Source organism: Notamacropus eugenii, chromosome 4 (assembly GCF_028372415.1).
Source record: "Notamacropus eugenii isolate mMacEug1 chromosome 4, mMacEug1.pri_v2, whole genome shotgun sequence".
Taxonomy (NCBI): domain Eukaryota; kingdom Metazoa; phylum Chordata; class Mammalia; order Diprotodontia; family Macropodidae; genus Notamacropus; species Notamacropus eugenii.
The window spans coordinates 311,218,390-311,227,593 of record NC_092875.1 but is presented as its reverse complement, the minus strand read 5'-3'; the positions used below and the strand labels follow the sequence as shown (position 1 = coordinate 311,227,593).

Sequence of the window (9,204 nt, the reverse complement as noted above, 5' to 3'; positions counted from 1 at the left end):
GTTATGATTGGAAGAGAAAGTGAGGCCAATGACTTTTTGCAACACTACCTCACTTAAGTCCAATTACTGCATGGATCAAAAGACACTCCCCATACCATTTCACCATTTTTACCTATCTCAAAGTTCATCTCTAAGAAGGTAGCATTTAATTCCATTACAGGTAAAGAATAATTGAAGATTGGGGTGATATAGGATTATTGACTCAGGAAGAAAGCAGAAGAAATTCAATTTTTTGTTGATAATAGCAAAACAAACCATATTTATGGTTCCCTGAAGGGTTTTCATGGACCAAAGTCCTGCAGTGTATCTCAAATACTCAAATGCTGATGGAGCCACATTGATTAGTAATAAGGACATAATCCTAGAGAGATGGTCTGAGCACTTCCTTAGTGTTGTCAAAAGACCATTAATCAATGCTGAAGTCATTGACCTTTTACCTTTCTCTACCTGAAACTGCACCTGAAGAAGAGGCTTTGTATGCCATCAGCTCCTTATAGTGACAATGTAATACCCACAGCAGCCACTATGGATATGCATGCTGACTTCCAGGATAAAATCCCCAAATAAAACTCTCTTCCTCAAAGATGAAACCAAGGATTTCCAGTTCCAGGAGCGAAGATGACAGAATGACCTGTAATTGCTATCTCCCTCCCCTAGACCTTAATGAGCCCAGGGAATATCTCCCAGAGAAAAACTCTGGAACAGTGGGAGCAGCAGAAGGGGTAAACTGTCTCTTAGCCTGTGAGGCTAGGAAGATCTCTAAGGAGCTTCCCTCTTGCTGTGGCTGAAGTGTACCAGTGCAGGACTAGATCTTTCCCAGATAGCCCCACCTCAGCAAACTGGGAAAAGATCCTGAGCCCCAGGGGGGTGAAGCCAGCAACTGCCAACACCAGAACCCCAGGCATGCCTCTGCAACCCAGGAGAATGGGGAAAACACTAGCACAGACAGGATCACCAACCACTGAGCTTGCCTATTCTCTAGCCCAACAGAGGAAACCTCCTCTGGACAGAATATCCCTCCTCCACATTAACAAGCTAGTTCCAAGGTAACTGCAAGGAAACCCAAAAAACTTCCCCTGGGTTCTGCTTTCCAACACCAGTCAGCTGAGCACTAGGTAAGTTATAGCACTTTAGTTTCTAGCTCAGTATATAAAGAACCTATACCTTATCCCTGCAGAGAATAGAAGACCACTGGAAGTGTGAGCAAGAAAGTAAGATTAGTCCTTCTTTAAGAGGATTAATCTCATGATGGTATGTAAGATAGATGGGGGCTAGGGAGGTGTCACACCACAGGCAAGAAGACTAGTTAAGAATTAAAGTTGGCTCTAGAGAGGAGCTGGAAAAAAAAGAAACTGTTTTTTACTAAGGATCTTTCCCAATCCCTTTCTTAAAAAAAGTTGTGTTTTGTTTTGTTTTTTTTTAACAAGAAGTTTTGAGGTAGGGGGAAGAAAATGAGTATATTCGGAAGTGACAGTTATTTTAAAACAAAATATAAATAAAATACTAAACAACTTTTAAAATAATTGATTCTAAAATTTGTAGAAAAGAAAAAGAATGAGAAATTATTACAATTCTTCTAATTACCCTCTAGATGTCCCTCCTGGGACTATTCTCAAAAGATCTGAGTGAAATCTGTCCTTAGTGCAACCAGGTAACCAGTTCAAAAGTTTCTTGAAAAGATTACAAACGTGTGATTTAGTTCTGTAGACTGTTAGATGAAGTTAGAAAAACCTTTTTTTAAAAATATTTTTTAAAACACTTCAATTTACTAAATCAAAAAAATACATTTTAGTATATTTGCAACATGGAAAAATAAAGGTTAAGAAGGTGCACATCAAGATGATATTTACATAACTGATAACATTGAAACAAGGAGTGAGAGTCAAAAAAGAAGGGAATAATCCTAAATCCCTAGGTCAGATCCTCTCCATCTTTGAAATCAAGTCACCACAGATTTTCGTTAATTCATCCTTTTCTTTAGTTTTTTTGTTCCAGAGTTTTCTCTCGTGATTGAACTTTCATTTGTTCCCTTTGTAAATTTGCTCATAAAGCCGGAGTCTCAGCTTTCATTTTTCTGAGAACCTGGACAATTTGTTCATGTGCTAGTTTTAACTTCTCCTCCACATGAGCATTCAGGACTTGGTATCTCTGCTCTTGCTTTTCAGTTCTTACTAGAAAATCTTCCTCACATTTCTTCAATGTTTCTTTATTCTTTTGATATCCTTCTAAAACCTCCTTCTGTTTTTCTAGTTGTTTGAAGAGGTCAGAGAAAGACTTTTCCATGGAATTCATGTCTTCTGTGATTTGCTGTTTTTCTGAAAAAATCATCTGGATTTTAGCTTCTGCAGCAGCCTTCTGCTTCTGAGAATTCTCCATCAGCTGAGTTATTATTCCTTCATAATCTTCCACAATTTTCCCCATTGCTACATATTCTGCATGAAATTTTTCATATCTATCTTCCAATTCTTGAATTTTCATTTGTTTTTCTTCAACTTCTTGTTTGCCTTTTCTTACAGCCGCATCCACGTCTTCAATACATCTATAATCACATCTATTGAAAGAGGCAAATCTGTGGCTGTCACAGGAACATCCAAACATTCCAGTTCATCAAAAGGAGGAGGTCCTGTTACAGAAAAATTAAGTGTTCATAGGAAGTCAAATTCATAAAGTGTTGCACCATGTTGGTTTTCCTGAGTTTGCTTGCTTATGTCCACAAGGCTGTTTGTTATGTTAGTAGTTACAGGAGCTGGTTTATCAGGACTTTCTTTCAGGAGTGGGTGAAATTTAATATATAAAGACTGTTTTCTCAAGGCAGACTCCTTAAATGAAGAAGTTCCAAATTGTTCCAAATAGTCAATTTCTATACCCATACTTAACACTTGTGAAGGAGATCTGAAGTCCTCTTCAGGTATCACAGTTCCTATCTTGACATTTGCACCCAATTCGTCCTTCTGGGGGAATTCAGTGCCAATTGGTAATATAGGACTCACTTGGCTGTTGGTGTCAACTGAAGTATCTGAAGAACTTTCTCTTTTCTCCTGATCCCCTTATATCAAAGTTTATGTTCCTATTAGAAGCATTAGATTCAGCAGCAGCAACATGGGTAGTAACCTGCTGACTTCTAGGTATCTCATCAATAAGAGTCCCACTAGTCTGGTCCTCACTGGAAAGACAGTTCTTCTGTGCTACATGATTCTATTGAAGCTGAGTGACTTCATTACTAGATTTCTGGTGATCAGAAATAGAAGGCTTAGACATTTTTTCAAATGGGTTAAAGCTTGGATCATTAAGCTTGTCCCAATCTAAATTATGAGATCCCTTTGGAAGAAGTGGGTCCATATTTTCTTTATCCTGACATTTGCTTTCCTTTGCCAAGTTTTTTGCCACTTTCTCCTGGGATACAGAAGCTTTCTTGGAAAGGGGTTTAATTACAGGGCCCTTCCTTAGTTTACATGGAAGTGGTCTGACAGCAATGGTATCAGAAAAGTCAAATTCTAGTTTTATACGCTGATCTTTCAAAGACCCAGCCACTTGCACAGACTTCTCTTCTGCAAGGGGAAGGTTTCGTGGTTCAGAATCAATCATCTTTTTTTCATCATTTTTGACAAAGTCAGAGTTACAAGCTAGCAAATGTGTTGATACACTGTCAGACTGGATATCATGTGCTATGTTAGAAACTGGTTCTTCAGGCTGTCCAGAGACCAAAGATAATTTCTGTTCTTCCTTACTGCATACCACTTCATTCATAATAAGATTCTGGGTTACCACACTGCCACCAGACTCATCCTCTAAAGCTGATTCTCTTTTTATGTCATTAGTGCTTTTGTCAGTCAATGAAGCAAATCTTACACTATCATAACTTTTCCCTGTGCTTTTTTCAGTGCTTCTTGAGGATTTTATTCCAGGGGGACCTTTAAAGCTTTCAGAAATTAGTGGAAAGTTATCATCCAATGAGTAACGGTTAAATTCTTCTAAAACAATTTCAGAGTCAGTTACTACTGGAGACTTTAGTGAACTTTCAAAAGACCTTGGAATCTGGGATGAGTTTACAAATAGACCAAGATCCTTCAGACCATCCAAGTCAATATTGTAGCAGCCACTGCTTTTCACTGGCAGCAGATCATTTGGATAAGAGGCAGGATTTGTTTCTTGTTTTTGAGGATTTTCAATCGTAGTTTTCCTATCAGCTTCCTTAACCACCTTCTGATTTTTTCATGTCTTGATGCAGGAGATTGAGAATTTTTTAAATCATCTGTGCCATCATCCAGAGTAAAAGAGTTTTCAATACTACCTGCCATGCTCAGGTTCAAAATTCTATTTGTCTGTGGATCATGCAGAGTAGTTTGAAATGTCACCTCGGTGTAGTCTGGGATAACTCCTATGTTCTTCAGTAATGCCACAGATGAGTCTTCCCTGTTTTTATTCCAAGAGCTTTACTATACATCACTGAATCCAAACAGGAGACAAGTCTTATAAATACTGTGAGTGTGGGAAAGCATTCAGGCAAAAGGGAAACCTTGCTGTACACCAGAGAATCCATATTGGAAAGGAAACTGGGTGTAGTCTGGGATAACTTCCACGTTGTTTAAAAGTGCCGCAGATGAGTCTTCCCTGTTCTTATTCCAAGAGCTTGCTAGGGGAGATCTGTGTGAAGGGATTGTAATAGGAGATGTGAAAAGGAGGAGGCAGAAAAAAATAAATTACCTCAAAGGAAGAGGCACAAAAATGTTTACACTAGAAGGAATGAGAGGAGAGAGCTGAGCTTGGTTTGAGAGGTACTCTCATCTGATTGGATTCAAGGAGGGAACAACAAACTCAGTTAAGCATAGAAATAAAACTGGCTCGATAGGCAGGAGGAGGGGAAGGGGGAGGAAAAAGGGATTAAAAGGGAAGGGGACTGAAAGGAATGAGGGAAGACTGAGGGAGGTTGTGGTCAAAAATTAAAACTCTATTGTACAGGGGAAAGAAGAAGGGAGTACTAAAAGCATAAACAAGTGGAAAGGGGTTAAAGGGAAAGACACAGAGAGTAATCATAGCTGTGGATGTGAATGGGATGAACTCTCCCATAAAAGAGAGGAAGATAGCAGAATGGATTAAAAACCATAATCCAATAATATGTTGTTTACAAGAAACACATTTGAAAAAGGGGCATACACACAGGGTGAAGGCAAAAGGTTGGAGATGAATATTTTGTGGTTCAGCTGATGTAAAAAAGCAATCCTAATCTCAGACAAAATAAAAGCAGAAATGGATCTAATCAAAAGAGATAAAGAAACTATACCCTGCTAAAAGGCACCATAGACAATGAAGAAATACCATTACTAAACATATATGGTACAAGTGGTATAGCATCCAAATTCTTAGAGGAGAAGTTAAGAAGTTGCAGGAAGAAACAGAGAGCAAAACTATAGTAGTGGGGGACCTCAAACTCCCCCTCTCTGATTTTGATGAATCTAATCTCAAAACAAACAAAAAAAGTTAAGGAGATGAATAAAACTCTGGATAAGGTAGATATGATGGATCTCTGGAGACAATTAAATGGGAATAGAAAGGAATATATTTTTTATCAGCAGTACATGGCACATATACAAAACCATGTACTAGGCCTTAAAAACTTCACAATCCAGTGCTCAAAGGCAGAGATACTCAATGCATCCTTCTAAGATCATAAAGGAATGACAATTATTTGTAATCAAAGACCATGGAAATATGAACCAAAAATTAATTGGAAACTAAACAATCTAATCCTAAAGAATGAATAGATTAAAAAACAAATTATGGAAGCAATCCACAACTTCATTCCAGAGGATAACAACAATGAGACAACCTACTAAGTCTTATGAGATACTGCAAAAGTAGTTCTTAGGAGAAGTTTTATATCTTTGAATGCATACATGATTAAAATAAAGAAAGCAGAGGTCAATGAATTGAGTGTTCTGCTGAAAAAGCTAGAAAAAGAACAAATTGAAAATCACCAAGTAAATACCAAATTAGAAATACTGAAAACCAAATGAAAGATTAATAAAATTGAAATTAAAAAAGCTATAGAACTAATAATTAAATCTAAGAGTTGGTTTTATGAAAAAACCAACAATATTGATAAAACTTTGGTCAGTTTTATTAAAAAAAGGAAGAAGAAAATCAAATTACCAATATTAAAAATGAAAAGGGTGAACTAACATCCAATAAGGAAGAAGTTAAAACAATAATTAGAAATTACTTTGCCCAACTGTATACCTATAAATTCGACAATCTAAATGAGATGGATGATAATTTAAAAAAAAAAACCAAAAACAAAACATAAAATGTCCAGATTAACAGAAGAGGAAGCGGAACACTTAAATAACCCCCATCTCAGAAAAAGAAATTGAACAAGCCATCAATGAACTCCCTAGAAAAAAATTTCCAGGGTCAGAAGGATTTACAAGTGAATTCTATCAATCATTTAAAGAACAGTTAATTCCAATACCATATAGGCTATTTGGGAAAATTGGGTAAGAAGGAGTCCTCCCAAATACTTTTTATGATACAAATAAGGTTCTGATACCTAAACCATGAAGAGCTAAAACAGAGAAAGAAAACTATAGAACAATTTCTCTAATGAATATAGATGCAAACATTTTAAGTAAGATATTAGCAAAAAGAATACAGAAATTTACCATGAGAATAATACATTATAAACAGGTAGAGCTTATACCAGGAAAATGGATGTGGTCCATTATTAGGAAAACTATTAGCATTATTGATTATTTCAACAACAAAACTGAAAAAAAGAAAACCCACAAGATTATCTCAATAGATGCAGCAATTTTGACAAAATTCAACACCCATTTCTATTGAAAACACTGGAGAGCATAGGAATAAATGGGACTTTCCATAAAATAATCAGCAGTATCTACCTAAAACCATCAGGATGCATTATATGCAATGCGGACAAGCTAGGTGCATTTCCAACAACATTAAAGGTGTAACAAGGATGTCTATTATCACCACTGTTTTTCAATATGTTATTAGAAATGCTAGCTGTAGCAATAAGAGAAGAAAAAGAAATTGAAGGAATTAGAATAGGCAAAGAAGAAACTAAACTGTCATTCTTTGCAGATAATATAATAATATATTTAGAGAATCCCAGAGAATCAAGTAAAAAAATTACTTGAAGTAAGAAACAACTTTGGCAAAGTTACAGGTTGTAAAATAAACACACATAAATCACCTGCTTTTCTGTATATTACTAACAAAGCCCAACAGCAAAAGAGAAATATTATTTAAAGTTATGGTAGAAACGATAAAATATCTGGAAATCTATCTGCCAAAACAAACCCAGGGACTATATGAACACAATTGCAAAACACTTTTTGCACAAATAAAATCAGATCTAAGTAAGTGGGAAAACATCAGTTGCTTGTGGGTAGGCTGAGATAATATAATAATAATGACAATTCTGCCTAAATTAATTTACTTATTCAGTACCATACCAATCAAACTATCATCAAATCAAGCAACCATCAAAACCACTTGGTACTGACTAAGAAACACAGGGATAAACCAGTGGAATAGTTTAGGTACTCAAGACACAAGAGACAATGAATATAGCAATCTACTGTTTGATAAATCCAAGGTCCCCAGCTTCTCGGATAAGTACTCATTGTTTGACAAAAATTTCTGGGAAAACTGGATAACACTGTGGCAGAAACTGGGCATACACCAATGCCTAACACCGTCCACAAGAATAAAGTCCAAATGGATACATGATCTCAGTATAAAGGTTGATATTGTAGACATATAGGGGAACAAGGAATAGTGTATTTGTCAAATTTATGGAGAATGGAGTAACTTTTGACCAAACAAGAGAGAGAATATCATGAAATGAAAAATGGATAACTTTGATTATATTAAATTGAAAAGTTGTTGCACAATGAAATTCCATGCACTGAAGATTAGAATGGAAGCAGAAAGCTGGGAAATAATTTTTGCAACTAGTGTCTATGATAAAGGCTTCATTTCTAAAATATATAGAGAACTGAGTCATATGTACAAGAACACAAGTCATTCCCCAATTAACAAATGGTCAAAGGATATGAACAGGCAGTTTTCAGAGGAAGAAATTAAAGATATCTATAATCATATGAAAAAATACTCTAAATCACTATTGATTAGAGAGATGCAGATCAAAACAACTCAGAGCTACCCCATCAAACCTATAAGATTAGCTAACATGAAAAAACAGGATGATAAATGCTGGAGAAGATGTGGGAGAGTTGGAGTTGAGAACTGATCCAACCATTCTGGAGAGCAATTTGGAACTATGCCCAAAGGGCTACAAAAATTTGCATACCCTTGGACCCAGAAATATCACTCCTGGACTCTATCCCAAAGAGATCATAAAAAATGGCAGAGATTCCTACATGTACAAAAATATTTATATCAGCTCTCTTTCTGGTGGCCAAGAACTGGAAATTGAGGGAAAGCCCATCACTTGGGGAATGACTGAACAAGTTGTGGTATATGAATGTATTGGAATACTGTTGTGCTATAAGAAATGATGAACAGAAAAACTTCAGAGAAGCCTGGAAAGACTTATTTGAACTTGTGCCAAGTGAAAGAAACAGACCCAGAACTTTGTACATAGCAACAGCCACAGTGCACGAGGAATTTTTCCAGTACACTTAGTACTTCACTGCAGTGCAAGGACTTAAAAAATTCCCATTGGACTCTTGAGGCAAGTCACCTTCCACATTCAGAGAAAGAACTATGGAACTGCATCACAGAATGAGGCAGATTATTTTCTTTTGCATTAAGTGTTGTTTTGTTTTATGATTTCTCCCATTCATTTTAATTCTTCTATGCAACATGATTAAAGTGAAAATGTATTTAATAGGAATATATGTGTAGAACCTATATAAGATTGTATTCTGTCTCAGGGAGGAAGTGGCGGGAGCATGTGAGGGAGGGAGAGAAAAAATCTAAGATAGATGGAAGTGATTGTAGAATACTGAAAACAAATAAAATAATTTAATAATAAAAAAGACTAAAAAAAACAAGAACTTTGGAATTGATTGTGTCACATAGGACACACTGGCACAAGACCACTCAGCATGGTATGACCTTATCTGAGAAATTTCTGTGCTTTATGAGTAAATTGGAATTGGAACAGCTCAAAGGAAATGCAGGGCGCACCAGTGTTCGTGTGGACTATGTGTTTCC

At 36.3% G+C, this 9,204-nt stretch overlaps 1 pseudogene; it reads right to left on the bottom strand.

Annotated features, from left to right (window-relative positions):
• Positions 1 to 1,916: 1,916 nt before the first annotated feature.
• LOC140502527 (transforming acidic coiled-coil-containing protein 3-like) lies at positions 1,917 to 4,540 on the bottom strand (annotated as a pseudogene).
• Between the last annotated feature and the right edge of the window lie 4,664 nt (positions 4,541 to 9,204).